Raw genomic sequence first — 19217 nt, forward strand, 5'->3', positions numbered from 1 at the left:
CAAGAAGTGGGTGCCCAGTCAAAATGACACCAACAAAGACTCATCATTGAGGTAAAGAAAAAACCCCGAATGACAGCCAAAGATTTGAAGGCATCATTGGAACTGGCTAACATCTCTGTTCATGAGTCTACAATACGTAAAGCATTGAACAAGCAGGGTATGTACAGCAGGACACCATGAAGGAAGCCACTGCTTACTAGAAAGAACACTGCTGCACGACTGAATTTTGCAAAAGAGCACATTGACACTTCACAGCTGGAATTGGCAAAATGTTTTGTGGACTGATGAAACCAAGATTGAACTATTTGTAAAAACCACACAGCACTACATCTGACGTATCATTCCAACCATAAAGTATGGTGAAGGAAACATCATGATTTGGGCCTGCTTTGCTGCATCAGGGCCTGGCCAGCTTGCAATCATTGAGGGGAAGATGAATTCCCAAGTATATCAGACAATTCTTCAGGATAATGTGAGAATGTCTGTATGTCAGCTGAAACTGTGTAGAAGTTGGGTGATGGAACAGGACAATTGCCCAAAACACTGGAGCAAGTCCACAACAGAATGGCTTCAGAAAAACAAAATTGGCCTTTTGGAGTGGCCAAGTCAGAGGCCAGACCTCAATCCAATGGGGATGCTATGGAATGACTTGAAGAGAGCCATACACATGAGACATCCAAAGAATTTGACAGAGCTAGAGCAGTTCTGCCAGGAAGAATGGGCTAAAATTCCTCCTGAACGATGTGCAGATCTGATCCACAGCTACAGGAAGTGCCTGGTTGAGGTTATTGCTGCCAAGGGGGGGGGGTCAACCAGTTATTAATTCTAAGAGTTCGCTTACTTTTTCCACTGCCATTTTGAATGTTGAATGAGTGTGTTCAATAAAGACATGAAAGATTAAAATTTATTTTGTGTTATTATTTTAGGCACATTATATTTGTCAATACCCTTGACTTACATGAAGTTCGGATCATATTTTATGACAAATTTATGCAGAAAACAATGAAATTCCAAAAGGTTCACATACTTTTTCTTGCCACTGTATTATGCAATGGATTTGGCTAGTGTTTTTATTGTAGGCTTGCATTTTACTTTTTTTCTGGCCCAGAAATGATCAATTTAAAAAAAATAAAAAATTCAAAAAGCTCAGTGCGCCACCGTTTTCAAAGGTTTACTTTCTCATCCTGTAAAGTTGGTAGTGTATATACAAGTTAGTGGAAAAAAGCCACTCAACTCACAACCTTTTCAAGTTTGTGAAGCTTGTGACCAGCCTAACGCACAAAAAACACCATACACTGCTTGAGCATTGAGTGTTGAGGCTGAGATTAAATATGTGTGTGGGACTGTTTCTCTAATCCCACTTCCATCTTCTACTGAAGGAATTCTGACCAATCCAACCTGCTTCCTCATGCACTCTTGACCAGTGTTTCTCAACTGGTGGGCTCTTTTATGATTGAGTCACAGACTGTTGGGAAGAAAATTGGCATTCATTCATCTGTAAGCAGTTGGTGACAATATTGATAGATTCCTTACAAAGAATGGGGAAAAACTGTGTAAGGTAAATGAAAATAAGGCCTGGATTACGATAAATATTGTTGTACTTGTACAGAAGACAAACCTGGTTTGTGCAGACCACACTGTGTTTGAAACCATCAAAATTCAAAAGGTATTTAGAGACAAAATTCTCAAGCCATGAAAACAAATCTGTTTTGTTTTTCAAAAGAAAGTACATCTGGACACATCAAAAAAAAATATATTGTGCATTGTACAAACAATCATATTGTGAAATGCAAAAAGGCCCAAACAAATACAGAGGCTCTTGTTTTACCTGCTGCAGTCGACATGACCAGAAATCGCTTGAAAAAAATCATGGGTCATGTGTTGTGGTTATTTGGGCTTGTTTTAAAAAATGGTTGCTTGTTAGGAAAATCTGACAAGCGACTTTGTTTTTTTTACATTTTTGGTCACTATTTTCCCCAATTCATTAGCACTGTCTGCTCACAGCAGGCGTGGCCATTGGGACTTTTGGGTATTTTCCCAGTGGGCCGCTCTTGTGAGAGCCGACCTTTTTTCCCAACCCCGGCTTTATATAGTCTATATACAGATATTCAATGGGTCATCTTAGCTGCAGTGACGCGGCTGGTGCAATCCGAGAGTCATTTTAATTAATGATTCGTTGATGGAGAAACATGTTGTGTCAGTTCGTATTTGGTGAATCAAACTGGGGCCACTTGACAGCAAATTCCCAGGCTGCGTTTTTTCCGCTTAGCACTGGCTATGTACCTAAATCATTTAAACTAGCAGTTATCAAACAACTGATTAAAAAACCTGACCTTGACACCTTTCAATTGTCCAATTATAGGCCAATATCAAATCTCCCCTAAATCTCTAAGATCTTACAAAAGAGTGTACACAGCAGCTATGCTCGTACCTACATAGGAATAATATTCATGAAATCCATCAGTCAGGATTTAGGCCTCATCATAGCACAGAGACAGTGGTGGTTAAAGTGGTAAATGACCTTCTACTGGCCTCTGATCAGGGTTGTGTCTCCTTGCTTGTGTTACTTGACCTTAATGCAGCTTTGATAGCATTGATCATACTATTCTCCTTGATAGACTAGAAAATGTTGTTGGCATTAAGGGAACAGTCCTCTCCTGGCTCAGGTCTCATTTGACCGATCGGTATCAGTTCGTAGATGTAAACTGCGACTTCTCCACGCCTACTGAGGTAAAGTTTGGTGTTCCTCAAGATTCTGTTTTGGGCCCACTAATTTTGTATGCTATAATATGCTACCTCTGGGTCAAATTAATCGTAAACATGGATTTAGCTTCCACTGTTATGCCTATGACACACAGCTGTATGCTTCAGCAAAGTCAGACGACAGACAGCAGCTTAATATAGTTGAGGAATGTGTAAAGGACATTAGATACTGGATGCTTATTAATTTCCTTCTACTTAATTCTGACAAGACAGAAGTACTTCTACTAGGACCACATGCAACCAGAAGTAAGCTTTCTGATTACATAGTAACTCTAGATGGCCTTTCTGTATCGTCATGTAAAGCAGTTAAAGACCTTGGTGTGATTGTTGACTCCAGTCTATCATTTGAAGCTCATGTAGATAATAATACTAGGATAACCTTCTTTCATCTCAGAAATATTGCTAATATAAGAAATATAATGTCACTACATGATGCACAAATATTAGTTCATGCTTTCGTCACCTCTAGACTAGATTACTGTAATGCCTTACTGTCTGGATGTTCCAGTAGGAGCATAAACAAAATCCAGTTAGTCCAGAATGCAGCTGCAAGAGTCCTTACTAGAACCAGAAGATATGACCACATCACCCTGATCTTCTCCATGCTGCACTGCCTCCCAGTAAAATTTCGCATTGATTATAAAATACTACTATTGACCTATAAAGCACTAAATGGTCTTGCTCCACAGTACCTGAGTGAACTTTTGGTCTTTTATGATCCGCCACACCTACTTCAATCTAAGGATCCAGGCTATTTGTTGGTACCTTGAATAGTGAAGGCTACAGCAGGGGGAAGAACTTTCTCTTACAAAGCCCCATAGTTATGGAACAGCTTTCCAGCTTACACCACCTGGCTTGGGGGTTCAAATCCTGCCTCTCCATTTGCTGTACTCTGGTTTCCTCCCCCAGTCCAAAGGTATGCATTGTAGGTTGACTGGCATTTCCAAATTGTCCATAGTCTGCAATGGGCTGGCCCCCTGTTCAGGGTGTCCACCACCTCAAGTCAGGCTTCAGGCTCCCCCATTATCCTGTGTAGGATAAGCAGCACAGAAAATGGATGGATTCAGGCATGCTGATGGCTTAGCTTTTTTTTTTCTTGCTGAAAAGGACAGCATTTATTTATTGTCTAATTTGGTGGGAAGACCAGGAGAAGATGCCTAAGTTTTGTCTAAATTTATTGCAATAGTTGAGTGAAAATACTTTTCTTTCTAAACAGATTTGAAGGAGTGATCCCTGTTCTCCGTGTGCCTTGTGGCCTTACATGACTACTCTATTTAGCATCCATGATTACATGAAGATTACTTGGTGAGGTTAACTGTTCAGGTGTAAATGTTCTCATTGCCCTTCGTCCCCTCCCCCTTTACTCTGTCTTCCACTCTCTAATACAGTTAAAGTACCATATATGTGCTCAGAGTGTTACACAATATGCTACAGTTTTTCAGATTACACAAACTCAGACTTATGCAGTGTATTTCAGTGTTGGATAAAAGCAGATGCACTGACTCAAGGTTATATATTATTCAATGAGTGTGTATCAGGGTATGTATATGTCAAGACTCAGTTCTTATCTTGCACCTAGACTTCTCCCCAGAGCTCATGGGCCCTGATTAAAGGTTCAGGTCATGGCTGGTCTGCACCATGCACATTATGTGTTTGTTCACATGTGCCCTTTCATTTGAGATGATATCTGAGATGTGCCCTTTCATTTGAACAATAGATGATAGTCAGCTGTTTTAGCATTGTTGTGGAGTTCTTACCCAGTTATGACATTGTTTAGCAAGTGAAGTTATGGCCGGCCAGTGACTAACATGGGGTATTGTCTTACAGAGTTTCTCTCTATTTCAAACTCAGTATCCTGCTAGAGTGAATCATCCGAGGTGCCTGTTCGTCATTGGTATATATTTAATGCTCTGTGTTTGTCCGTGTTGCATTGGAGCAATCTCCGATTCAGATAGGTAAGTTTTGTTCTTCCATCTGATATTCAGTACCTGTGAAACAGTGTTGGGAAAGATACTTTGAAACTGTAGCTTTCCAAGATACAAGCTACTCATATTTTTGAAGTAATTATGCTACAGTCAAGCTATCGTTTTAAAGTACATTGAAGCTACTTAAATGGGCAACATTTTTAGTATGTCATGTTTGTGAATCAGCTTACGAATAACTGTGTAAAATTGTGCATAAAGGAATAAATACAATTTAAAGATAATTCAGAACAATTATGAATATATAGTCATTTTATTTATAGACCATCCAAAGATACAATTAATACTCAAACTGTTTATTACTACTACTACTACTACTACTACTAATAATAATAATAATAATAATAATGTAATTAAATCCAGAAATATAGCCTACTAATTTTAAATAATGTGAACATTAGACTACTTGAATTTAAAAGCACATTCACCTCTATATGAGCCCTTAAATTTGTGCTTGACCTCTTGGACGTCGACAGTATTTGAATCTTTGCTTTGCAATGATTAAATATAAAGGTTTAAGATATATTTTTTATTCCATTCCTTAAGGCACATGAACTTCAACAAATAGAGTCACGGGCAATTGGTTTTCTCATTTTCGAAATCATTCGCCATGTCCCTCTTTATCATGGATAATAAGGATGAGTGTGTTGAACTTCAACAACTGATACTTCCATTAGGCCCATAATAATACATGCAATGATAAATGATTATTATTTTTTAAATAATTGAATCATTTTAATGATTTATTAATTAATCATGGAAATAATAGTAAATAATAAGTTAAGATAGGATATTTTTCTCTTGCTACTCCGTTAAACTAACTGTTTGAGAAAAACAATCAGACTGTTGTATTCAGAACATAAAATAAATCCCCCTGCATGCACTGATAAACTTATTGAATTATTTGATTTTATTTGTAAGTAAATGTAAACATTGTGTTGTGTTGCCTATTAACAACAAAACGCTACTAATATCCTCTGTATCAGAAAATAAATTCCAGTATTAATTTATTACGGTATTATCATTTACCCACCATTTACATCACATAACAAACTGTGGTTGGCCACTTTATGTGTCCATCAGATGGTCTCTTCCTGTCAATGTGAGCTACAATGAGGCTCTTAATTCCTGTGAAGCAAGCAGGCATACAATGAAGAGCACCGTTATAATTCGACAAAACAAAAGGAGCGATTAGTCGTGCTACATTGCTACTCCTTTGAAAAACAGTAACTCAGTGCTAGGAAAGTTACAGTATTTTTAAAATAGTGTAGCTATTGTTAGATAACTACTTCCTAACACTGCTATGAATGTACCGTAGTTTTATAATACTTCTGGAGGGGTGGCACAGTGCAGGACCCATGTTCGATCCTAAGCTCGGGTTGCTGTCTGTGTGTAGTTTTGCATGTCCTTCCCATGTTCACATGGGTTTCCTCGGGGTTCTCTGGTTTCTACCCACTGTCCAAAAATATGCAGGTAGCGGGACGGGTTATAATGACAATGAGCCTTTATTAATCACATATACATTACAGCACAGTGAAATTCTTTTCTTTGCATACACCAGCATGTTAGGAAGATGGGGTCGGAGCGCAGGGTCAGCCATGATACAGCACCCATGGAGCAGAGAGGGTTAAGGGCCTTGCTCAAGGGCCTAACAGTGGCAGCTTGGCAGTGCTGGGGCTTGAACCCCCGACCTTCCAATCAGTAATCCAGAGCCTTAACTGTCAAGCCACCACTGCCCCCTGATTAGAAATATGCTGAATTCCTAAAATCTCTTGCAATGTCATTTTTCCACCAGAGACAAATTCCAAAGTTCTTACATCCAGCAGATGTACTTTTGTACTTGTACAGTACAGTGCAACAGTACATTATGTGCATTTTCTGTAAGCTCCGGTTGTGCTGCAGTCTCTGCCCCACTGGAAGGTTGAGCTTCGTTAGTGGCCAACTGCTTTGGGACCTGTGCCTAAAAGCTTTTCCTCATCAGCACTCTGGGAGTCCTTACACTTCATGGACATTTAGAAAATACACATACACACATGCAGACGCACACACACACACACACACACACACACACACACACACTCAGGCATGCACTGTTCATAGAACATCCCCTATAGGCTCTGGGGGAAAGAAAGTAGCAAGGCAATGTGGCAATTTTATGATCAATATTTCCTTCCAGTCGTTGTGCTTTTAAAGTTTCTAGCTTAAGCAGGAACCTAAATTAAGTTATTATTTACTGTAAAAAAAAATCAATATTCATTTAAAAAAATAGGCTACATTTACAGTACGTGAAATATTGCAGTACTGAATTTAAGTGAATTTGGAAACAAGCAAATTCTGTGACTCAATTTGGAAATCACAGCTTGTTTTGTTGCATCATTTTATCAGTTTAGTTAGAGGGACCATAAAAAACTGTTTTCCAAGCCAGTAAAGGGAATAGTAAATTCACAGTAATTTGGTTGATCTTGGGGATTAGCACAGCTCTGCACATGCTCTACATCCACATTTACATTTACATTTATTCATTTAGCAGACGCTTTTATCCAAATAAATTACTTACTGAAGTACCACTGTTCAAACACTGGAAGATGACTTCAGCCTCTGCAGTGTTCATGTGGGCTTGTCAAACCTAAAGTTGAAAAGTCTATATAACATTCAATCTTACAAATTACGTGAGATAGGAACTTATAATAAACAAGAGCAAAAGGTGTGAAAATAATTCAATTCAATTCAGTTTTATTTGTATAGCGCTTTTAATAATGGATACCGTCACACAGCAGCTTTAAAGAAATAAATACATTCAGGACAGAAATTTTAAACTCCCTGAGACGATATGAGGAAGAAACCTAGAGAGGAACCAGACTCAAAAGGAAACCCATCCTCATCTGGGTGATACCCGGTAGTACAATTATAAATAATTGTAACTTCTCTAACTGTGTACTACATGGACAAAAAGAGCAGTTGTGTAACCAGGAAATTCATTATAATTTTCACATGAAGTCTTTATTGTTGAACTTATCCACTGTTCACTGATGGAGTCTTGAGTGCAAAACTGTTTGTGGCAAATGCAGTCCTAAAGCTATAATAGCAATTGTAGTCCGAAGCCATCGGAGCATAGCTGTTCAGTTGAATTGTGGTCCAAAGCCATGTTCATGGTTTTTAAGTAGTACCGTCCACAGTAATCTTAATGATTTGTGGGACCATCCTCAGCAGCAGCGAATGATTTCCAAGTGAGAACTCCAACCTGAAGTAGGGCATCAGTATGGATCAGGCAGGTCTGGAAAGCAGAAGGGGGCAGGATCAATGGTTTCTCAGGAGTAGCATGAAATATAATATAATATATATCTAGGGCGTCACGGTTGCATAGCTGCCTTACAGCTCCAGGGTCTCCAGCTTGGACTGTAGGGGTAGGTGTTTAGTATTATATGAAGACAGCCAGTGACTCAGCTGTTCAGACAGCCAGGGGAGGTTTATTCCACCACCTGAGTGCCAGGACAGAGAAAAGTCTCGCTGCTGCAAATTCTTCCTTGTTTCTTGAGGGATGGTGGGATTAGTCGAGCCGTACCAGATGTTTGAAGGAAATGTGGTGTAGAGCGAGGTGTGATAAAGTGCCGATGGTCTGTTTTTTGCTTTTGTAGGCAAGCATCAGTAAATTAATTCTGATGTGGGGAAGACAGTGACACAGGTACAGGAAGCCAGTGACACTTTAATGAATCAGACTCAGATTTCTTTCGGATTAGACTTTGATGAACAAGGGTCGCTGTCTCCATTGGCCAGTTTTCTCTACGAGTGGTATAATGTAGTTGTAAAGCTCTCAGCCCAGATTACTTGGCTTTGAATTGTCTTTCTTTTTAACCTCTTTTTCTCCCCTGTCCCTTCACTCACTCTTTCTCTTTATTATCTTTTAGGCCCCAATGCAGTTTGTTTCGCTATTTGTTATCTCTTTTATTATCTTATTTCTTATATTTATTCCTCTCTCTCTCGCTCTCTCTCTCTATTTACCTTCCATACTACCATTTTTCTTTCTTTCCTTCCCCATTTCTGTTTCTTCTTTCATGCATAATTTCATCTATCTACCTAGCTATGTATCTATCTATCTGTCTATCTCCTTATCTTTTTCTTCTCAGTTGCTATTTACACTGGTCTCACACTGTTGTGTGTTTGCACTTTATGTGGTCTTGCATGCAGTTATGTGCTGCATCATGGTCCTGGAGAAACGACATTTCATCCCAATGTACAGAGGAATGACAATAAAAACATACTTAACTTGACTTGATTATCTATGCTTCCTTTCTCTCTCTTTTTCTTTCTCTTCACATTTTACTCCAAGCTCTTTCATCCCCTCCCTGTCGTTTCCTTCTTTCACAGATACACACACTCCCACTCACTCTCTCTCTCTCTCTCTCTCTCTCTCTCACCCTGTTCCCTCCCTCCAAGCCTCCCTTTATCTTTCTCTCGCACTCTCTCTCCCCTTCATCTCACCTCCAACCAGTCAGTGCTCCCTCTCCTTTCTGCTCTCTCTCTCTCTCTCTCTCTGTCTCTCTTTCTTCCTCTATTTTTCTATATCCCTCTATATTTCTGTCCCTCCTCTCTCTGTCTCCTGTTGGTGTGCTCTGACTCCTGGTCGCTCAACTACTCTACTCAAGCCTGTCCAGCTTCTGTACTCAAGCCAGGACACACTATCAACACTCAACACCAGGTAAGAGACAGGACACACACTCCACAAGCTGCAGGACCACACTCACACTGAGTAAGACACAGGACACACACTCTACATTGGGTGAGAGGCAGGACAACCTCCACGCCGGGTTAGGGACAAGACAGACATTCCAAAAGACACACTCACACTGGCTAAACTGCACGACACACACACACTCCACACTAGCTTCAAGACAGGACACACTGCGCAATGGATAAGAGGCAGAACATGTTTATTTAACCCCAGGCAAGAGGCAGGACAAGCACACCAGCTACAAGAAAGCGCATATGGGAGGGAGGGGAAGGAACACATTACTATATCCAGGAGAAAATAAGGACAAAATAAATGTAAGTAAATGAGGATAGGAGAGGGTTGTGAAAAGCCAAGGCACTGTGTGAGAGCGTGGAGTGCTGCAGGAGAGTTAAATGCAGTCAATGGGATGGAGAAAAGCAGCAGTGTGGAGAATGCACAGAAGGAAGGTTGTGAATGGGAATGCGTAAACGAGTAAGCGAGAGAGCACTGCGAGAGAGCCTTGTCTGAAAACAAAAAAAAGAGAAAGAAAATGAAGTGCAGAAACAGATATTGAATGAGAGTAAGGGAATATGGGGAGAGAAAGAGAGAGAGAGAGAGAGAAAGAGAGAGAGAGAGAGAGAGCGCAAAGCCGTATCTCTGTATGGCTGCAGCATCATCTCTGTCTAATACTCCATTCACAAACCACAGCTGAGCTCTGACAGCGCCTGAGCTGTGTGTGTGTGTGTGTGTGTTTGTGTGTTTGTGTGTGTGTGTGTGTGTGTGTGTGTGTGTGTGTGTGTGTTTGCGTAAAAGAAGGTGAATGGACTGCACAAAATAAATGACCTCCCAGCCTTTCTTTCTTTCCCTGGATGGAGAATTACTTTTAGAGTAACAGGAGCCATGAAGAGGACACAAACTTCTATAGCACTGTATTGCAGTGCAGCACTGATGAAGGTTAAAAGGATGGAAATGATGATGACCATGAAAGCTGTCTGTCTGTCTCTCTCTCTCTCGCTCTCTTTCTCTCTTTCACCCTCTCTCTCTCTCTCTCTCTCTCTCTCTCTCTCTCTCTCTCTCTCTCTCTCTCACACACACACACACACACAGATTCTCCTTGGGTTAATCTGTGCAGCAGATTGTAAATGCAGAAACAGCTGCCCAGAGTGAAGGACTTTAATGCTGCACAATCAGCAGTGTGTGTGTGTGTGTGTGTGTGTGTGTGTGTGTGTCAGTGTTCCAGAATGTAAAAGTACTTTTACACAATCCGTTGTTACCCAGTTGAGAATGGGTTCCCTTTTGAGTCTGGTTCCTCTCAAGGTTTCTTCCTCATATCATCTTAGGGAGTTTTTCATTCGCCACTGTCGCCACCGGCTTGCTCAATAGGGATAAATTCACACACTTAAAATCTATATCGTGTGTTTATATATTTCTGTAAAGTTACTTTGAGACAATATTCATTGTTAAAAGCGCTATACAAATACAATTGAATTGAAGTACACATTTATGCAGGGTTAACAATCCCAAATAGAGAGACACTTTGCAAAAAAAACAAAAAAAGGCAATGAGAAAAGTGAATAGAGTAAAAAGTAGTTGAAGAGGAAAGTAAAGAGGACAAAAATGAAAACTATTTTAAAGTAGTTAAGATCTTTAAAAGAGAAATAAGCATATCATCTACTATACGGTTTGGAAGCTGCATCACTGCACCTGTGCCTGAATTGCTGCACTGGTGCCGACACATTAGCATGTCTCTCGAGACTGATGCATGCCCTCTCAGTCTGCTGCGCTCAGTGTGTGTGTGTGTGTGTGTGTGTGTGTGTGTGTGTGTGTGTGTGTGTGTATTCTCGAGGAGGACTGTCAGCTTGTGAAGGGTATGATGTGAAGCTTATCCCAGCAGAGACATCCTGCAGTAATAGCACAAATGTGTGTGTGTGTGTGTGTGTGTGTGTGTGTGTGTGTGTGTGTGTGTGTGTGTGTGTGTGTAAGATGCATCACTCCTGCAGGCAAGCTCAAGCTGATTGCAGTGGTTAGTGAAATGGATACAAGCCCCCCTCACACACACCCTCCTGTTCATATATTTAAGCCTTACATCAGCGTTTTTCAGTCTAAATCTCTATCTGTAGCATTTCTGTGATTATCATGGACAAGAAATGTGATACATGTCCATCCATCCATCCATCCACTTTCCATACTGCTTATCGTACACAGAGTCACAGGGAGTCTGGAGCCTATCCCAGGGAGCTCAGGGCATGGGGTGGGGAACACCCTGGACAAGGTGCCAACTCATCTCAAAGCACAATAGCACACACGCATTCACACACTACGGACAATTTGGAAATGCCAAGCAGCCATGAACACATGTTTTTGGACTTGGGGAGGAAACCGGAGTGCCCAGAGGAATCATGCATACTCCATGGACACAAGGCATCCCTAACCCCGGAGGTGTGAGGCAAATGTGCTATAAAGTATGCAACTATATAAGGTACATATACTACATAATGAATAATTTAGGATGAGACAGACATGAGAAAAAAAGTCCTACCAAAGATCCTCTTATGCAGTTTGATCCAACTTTCCAACATGGGAGCAATACAGTAAAAGTAGTTCCGTCTACACATTTAGAGCTTTGACTGAATTCATAAAAAAGCTCTACAAAAAATACGCATTTTACATACAGTCAGGTCATTGAATATTTAGACCGCTACCACAGTATATCAGAGTTTTAATACACTGCTGGTCTGTTTTCGGCTTTGTAGGCAAGCATCGGTATGTTAAATCTGATGTGGGGGGCTACAGGAAGCTGGTTGTGTAAGAACCTGGGAAGGTCAAAAACAAGTCACGCAGTTGCGTTCTGGACCTGCTGCAGAGGTTGGATGGTGCAGCACGCTGCCACGGGTTCCAATCCTCATGAGGATGAAGAGGGGGTTTTGTGATTGACTGTATCGAAGGCTGCTATAAAGGTCAAGCAGAACAAGAAAGAACCTCAAAAAAACATCCTAGCTAAAGCTGATTTTTCATTTGCCCTCAAATCCCAGAAGTTTGATTTGACACAACTTTGATAAATACGGGTCTCAGTCTTCACTGGCCTCACACACCTGCCATAAAACAGCTGTCTGATTACTTTAGGTCCCTGAGATGTAATGTACCACATATAAAATGTGCTGTAATTCCTACACTGTTCACCTGATTTGGATGGAAATACCCTCAAATTAAAGCAGGAAGTCTTTGAGCTTATATTCATGATTTCATTTCAACTCCAACAGTAGGCAGAATAATAAAACAACAGTAATTTGTCCGTGTCCAAATATTTATGGAGCTGACTGTAAATGTTTATTGACAGCTTTCAACAATTTACTTAGACTTCTGTTATAAGTGTGCTTAGAGCAAGGGTGTCCAATCTCTTCGGTGTGGGTGCAGGTTTTCATTCTATCCAAGCAGAAGCCACACCCGAGTTTACTGAAAGCCAAGCTCGACTAGAATCAGGTGTGGTTCCTGCTGGATTGGAATGAAAACCTGCCCTCACACCGGCCCTTTGCTGATAAGATTGGACACCCATGGCTTAGAGTAAACAAGTTTTCTATCCTTTTCTCACTATACTCTTTGAAAATTCTGAACTCACGGTTCTTCATTTGTCCCTATAGGTGAGCTCTTAAAGATGGGGTTAACGGGTTTTCCTATCAGAAAGGGCTCCTTTTTAGCAGGCTGAGAACCCTTAACTATCCAATGAGACATTAAAGAGCCCAGATGGGAATGGTAGTTCTTTAAAAGTTCACTGGGTAATTAGCTCGTGAAAAAAAAGGGTTCTACAGTACTTGATATGCTTTTGATAGGAAAAAAACTTTGTTGTAGGGTTCTACATAGAATATGTAAGTGTAAGTATATCATCTTAGCTTCTAAAAGAACGCTTCCTTATTAAAACCCTTAATTATACTATGAACGATTAAAGAAGCATGATAAACACCTTTAAATGTTCATTGGTTAATTCAGGGGTCTTAGGTCCTAAATGGGGTCGGCTGATTAAGTTTTCCTAGCTTCTAAAAAAAAAGGTTCTACCTGTAGCCCTTTCTGATAGGAGACACATTGATGTAGGGCTTGAAATAGACTCTTTAAGGGTTGAACATATAATGAAGAACTGAAGAATGCCTTAAGGGTTTAAAAATTCCTTGCTAGTGTAAAGAGACTGTTGTAAGAGTTGCCATTCCTAAATACCTAGCCTACAGCTAAGCATCTGTTAGCACCCACAATTCCTTGCAGACTGAGCATGTGTATATATCTCCTTTCAGTGGATTTTCTGAATAAGGTGTTTACATGCAACAAATTTCTGATTAAAACAGGCATATTCCAGGGGTAGAAATCAGAATCTGGGGAATGAGAATATTGTCTTAATCTGAATCGAGCAATCTGATTGCAGCATTTACATGACTCAATACTAATCAGAATATTGCCAAATTCCGATTAATATCGTAATATTGATGTGCATGTAAACGTAGTCAATGGTATTTAGGAATCGCAACTCAGGCACACTTACAACCATGTATACAGGAATATCCAGATGCCTGTACGCATATAAAGATCGTATTCGGATCGTATATGGCTGCTGCCTTAAATGGAATTTGATGCGCATGTGAACGTAGTCAATTTGTTCCTCTGTGGCGATCCTACATATGCTACAGATGTGACATGTAGAGTTTAGATTGAAAATCACTGGAGCATTTCTCTAATGAAATCACAGCTACTTCACACATTCTGACCAGACCCTGATCGATTGCCAATTTACCAAATGGTACTGGACATCTGTATGCGTTTGTGCAAATCTGTCACAGTGGGTATGTGTATGTGAGACTACAGTTTGTAAGCTTTTTCTTGCTCTACAGTGGCTTTTCACGTTAAGCCTTCTTCAGCTCTTGCGCTGAATTATACTTCGAATTGAGATTTGCCTAGTTATTATCTTTTAAGCTGAAAATCTGCTCGTCCAGCCTGCAGAGTTTGATATCTTTATTAAGTTCCTGATTTAGTACGTGGGTGGTATAATATGCTGTATGTGTTTAAGAGCTACACATTCTTGTTTTTTTTTTTGGTTTGGTTTTTTTTATGATGTGGAGTGTTTTACTGGATAATGCGCTTCGTGAAGGGTAGGTGGGGAAAGAGCATCTAATGATTTCTTGGCACTTAGTTTGTGTGTGTGTAGGTGTGAGTGTAGGAGAGAGCGTGTTCGGATAGCTGACACTAATTGAGTATTGTCAGATAGAAAATGCTGATTTGGTGTGTGTATGTAGAGAGTATGTGTTTGAGTGTCTACAAAATGTAGGCAGTTTCTAGACCACACTTGGTCTCACACACACACACACACACAACTACATTCTTTTTAGTCTGTCTCATTCTAAGATCTGTAAAGTGTGTCAGTTGTAGCTCTTAATGTGGGATATATGGCCATTTTATTCAAACATGTATACACAAAAGTCAAAGGACTCTTTGACAAAACTCTAAGACTTCATTATAAGTGAGTTTTGAGAGAAATAAAGGGAAATGTGCAATAATAAGACACAATGCATGTTTTAACACTCAATCTGATGATGTTTTGACTGTAAAGAAATGATCTCATTAAATGTCTGAAAGAACCAGAGAGTCGTCAATCAGTCAATGTAAATATGCAATAACCAAATTATTACTAAATGCCCTTTGGATTGCTTAATGAGTGCAAATGAAAACAGAAACTGGTGCAAAGTCAGTGATGTGTCATTACAAGACTCTAGTTACTGTACTACGATGTCAGCATGCAGAAGCTCTTTCGCACGAAGGCTGACTCATTCATACTCGCGCTAGAAATACAGTATTCATTTAAAAAGCAATAAAGCAAATAATGTAGCCTTTATATCATGCATAGTAGATGTGACATATAGTTTGCCATTTGAGAGGAATTTTTCTGTGAAAAATTACCTTTAAATGATGGCTTTAAATGATACCTTCTCAATGCCAGAATTGATCTGAGGTATGGACTCTGAGATATCTGTCCATTTTGCTATGTTGGTAACACACCACCTCTGAAAAGCTATTTCCATCTGTGAAAGTATAAATTAGACAGATATACTGTAAATCCAAATTGACAGTTAACTGACGAAATGACCAAAATCTGTTTCAGATAAACATTTATAGACAGAATTCAAGACCTGCCCTTAGACTGGGATTATAAGTGTGTTTTAAGTCATATGGTACAAATGTACTAGATATGTCATAGGTTGAAAGAATGCGGGAGAAAAGAATACGCCTATAAGCACAGACACACAAATTCACATTAACATTCTGCACAGTTTTACACTTGTCGTCCTGCAGTGTTTTAAACACACCCTTCTGTAACAGCAGAACAATCCCACCACGCAGGCCACCATGCGGCTCCTGAATTATAGCGATCTGCAGGTAGTCGTCTCTGATTTACTTGCACAGTAAAGGATGATGTAAACTGCCACAGTCAAATGTGACGAAAAATCTGTCAAAATGCAATGCTCAACATGTTTTCACTGGTCTGTCTCTAACACACACAGAGCTGATAAGGGACTCTTAAACTGCAGATGTTTCATGTAAAATCGTGAGTCTAAATAAGACAATCCGTGTCACTTTGCTGTTTAATTAATATGTATTTTTAAACAGATGTGACCCATGTTATTTCTAAGTGAATGAGCGGTGATTGTGCAGTCACTTGCGCTCCCTGGTTTTCTCCCTGGCATGAGTTTCTCTGGCTTTGCTTGGCAGAGCTCCAGAGAGTTTTGAGCCTCTGCCACTGTAATTTTGCTGTCAGAACCAATGAAAAATATCGACTGTGGCTCTTGTCCTTGACAGGGACAAGTTGCATGTTTGTGGTTTGGATGCAGTTTGTGTGTGTGTGTGTGTGTGTGTGTGTGTATGTGTGTGTGTGTGTGTGTGTACATATCAGTTGATCTTACAGTAACACTCTGTAAGCAGGTGATATCAAAGCTTCCTTCCTTCTTACACTGAGTACCAATAGTAGGTAAATAGATGTTCAAATCCACCTTTAATGTGATATAGCAACCAACAAACTCCAGAACAAGAAAGAGAAACATTTTAGGGCGGAAAAAAGAAAAAGCTGCTGAAGAGAAGTAGGCCCATAGCATGATTCTGCCACCACCATGCTTCACTGTGGGAATGATGATAAGCTGTCTTGTTTTAATGCCAAACATTATATATATAAATAAGCTATGCTCACAATGTTCTACCTTGGTTCAGAGCATGTTTTGGGGTGTTTTATGTGGGTTTGGATGTTTTGTGGGTTTTTTTGTTTTGTTTTGTTTTGTTTTGTTTTGTCAGAAATGGCTTCCATCTGGCCAGCTTACCCCATAACCCAGACATGTGAAGAATATAAGAGATTGTTGTCACACGCAAAAAGTACTTTCCAGATATTCCAGAAGCTAATTCAATGTTGCCACAGGTAGCAACTTCCATAGTAAGATTTCTTCCTGTCCTAATTTGGAGTGACTTCCTGTTCTTGATAATGCCACTGTGGTGCCCTACAGTGCCCTCCACTAATATTGGCACTCTTGGTAAATGTGAGCAAAGAAGGTGGTGAAAAATTGTATTTATTGTTTAACCTTTTGATCTTTTGCTCAAAGAATTCACAAAAATACTCTAGGTGTGCAACAATTATTGGCACCCTTCTAGTCAATACTCTGTGCTACCTCCCTTTTCCAAGATAACAGCTCTGAGTCTTCTCCTATAATGCCTGATGAGGTTGGAGAATAGATGGCAAGGGATTTGAGACCATTCCTCCATACAGAATCTCTCCAAATCCTTCAAATTCCGAGGTCCATGCTGATGGACTCTCCTCTTTAGTTCACCCCACAGGTTTTCTATGGGGCTCAAGTCAGGGGACTGGGATGGCAGAACCTTGATTTTGTGGTCACTAAACCATATTTGTGTTGATTTTGATATTTGTTTTGGCGTCCATATTGGCATGTATGTATTGGCACCCATAGTTACCAAGGGTGCCAATATTAGTGGAGGGCACAGTATATGCACATAAATGACATTAAAAACAGAATTAAGCATAACTGTTCAAACCCCGAGGAGCTCTGAGACATGATTTAGCCAGGTAATACATATGTAAATGTACCAGTCTTTCTAAGCCACATTTGGCATGGACAAATGTTAAATGGTCATGTTACTAAAAGAAATCATTTGAGTTTTCACAGTGTTTTTCTTGTGCTGTTTTCCTTGCAATCAAACTTCAACAGAAATAGACATTCAGGGCAGTTACCTTCAGACCTACTGATGTTTTCCCATTTGCTTCTTTCCTTGCCAAGAACTAACAACATCATCATCTCATGACCATGACCTCACGTTTCCAGCCTATAAAAGCCCCTGCTTCTTTCACCATCTGCTTTCCCAGTCATTTTTGCGAATCTTGTTATTGTTAAAGTGTGCACAGGTGTACAATAAGTCACTGGTTATGGTGGGTTTTTTTCCCTAATAAATAAATAAATAAATAAATAAGACTATTGCTAATGAGTACACACGATTGTCTGTGTTGTCTGTACAACAATCTAAAAGAGTCGCAAGAGTTGTATGTGGGCTGATACAAGCAAAAAGTTCAACCGTACACTGTCTTGCGGAAAGACTATACCCAGGGACTGGCAAATCCACAAGTAGAGACCCCAGCATGCTGTGATATTTGCAAGGGGTCAGACATATTTTTCTAAGTGTGAGTCCTCTATCTATGTGCTGGTTGTATGCAAGTAAGGGGATAGGTTTTTTTTTTCACTGTGTAAAACCAGAGGCATAAATCCCATATATTGTACATACAAATTACATCCATTATTAGTCAACACACAGTGAATGAGTTGGGTACCAGAGTTCATCTAGCAACTGATCTGCTCTTGCAAAGGAGAATGTGCCCAGGCATTTAGAATTAAGATACTGAACAATTCTTATCATCACAAGAGTACAAGATCAGCACCATGAGTAATTCTCACCCTTTATAAAGAACATCAGAATGGTGAGTGATTGATTCTCATCCTCAATAAAGAACATTCTCAGCACGAGAGTGATTTTTATCATCAGTACCCTAAAGAACAGTATTACCACCTTAAGTGGTTATCTTCCTCAATATGAAGCTATATTAATGCTTTGCGTCATTTCTCATCCTCAATAAAGAACAATCTCAAACATTTGAGTCATGATTAAATTTACTATTTCTTATTTAAGTTTGGTATATTTATGAATGCTGTGTGCTATTGTCTGGCAAGATGCATCAGCAGAGTGCTCTACAAATCCCCATAATGACTTTGATACACAGCATCCACTAGTTCTGAAGGAAACAAGTGGAAGTAGACTGGAAGGTTATGTATGCAACGGTGGTTCTACGATTGAACAGAAGACTGTCAGGGCCACCTGGGTCAGATGAGTTGATGAGAATGGCTTAAGGAAGAGTGTGATGTGCACAAGTGAGATCACTGTCATGGTCATGAGGTGATGACTTTGTTGAGCTCAGTGAGTAAACAAGCAAATCCAAAACAAAGAAGCCACCACTCAGACATAGAACCCAAGTTACATTGAGTACATAAGCCTTTCTGTCTTATTGCATTGTTTCTGAAAAATCTGTCTTTACCTAACTATTTTTTAAATGGTTTCTTCTCTATGGTAAATGCATCCTTCCTTTTATCTCAATCTCTCTCTCTCTCTGTACACATTATACAGGGTTTGTTTCAAATTTGAAATAATATATCCTAGTAAGTGGTCTATTTTGGTCTCTTTGTCAC

At 39.8% G+C, this 19217-nt stretch overlaps 1 protein-coding gene across 4 annotated transcripts in view; it reads left to right on the forward strand.

Moving 5' to 3' along the window:
- The window catches only part of pvalb6 (parvalbumin 6), a 65631-nt gene that overhangs the window by 12815 nt on the left and 33599 nt on the right, over positions 1–19217 (forward strand). The window contains exon 1 of one of the 4 annotated variants that reach the window (XM_017457022.3): positions 9182–9441. The exons of the other annotated variants lie outside the window; for them this stretch is intronic. The gene's annotated coding sequence lies outside the window, so the exon portion shown is untranslated. Of the gene's footprint in view, positions 1–9181; positions 9442–19217 lie in introns of those variants that run through there. 4 annotated transcript variants of the gene reach the window in all.

The sequence above is a fragment of the Ictalurus punctatus genome, chromosome 2 (assembly GCF_001660625.3).
Source record: "Ictalurus punctatus breed USDA103 chromosome 2, Coco_2.0, whole genome shotgun sequence".
Taxonomy (NCBI): Eukaryota; Metazoa; Chordata; class Actinopteri; order Siluriformes; family Ictaluridae; genus Ictalurus; species Ictalurus punctatus.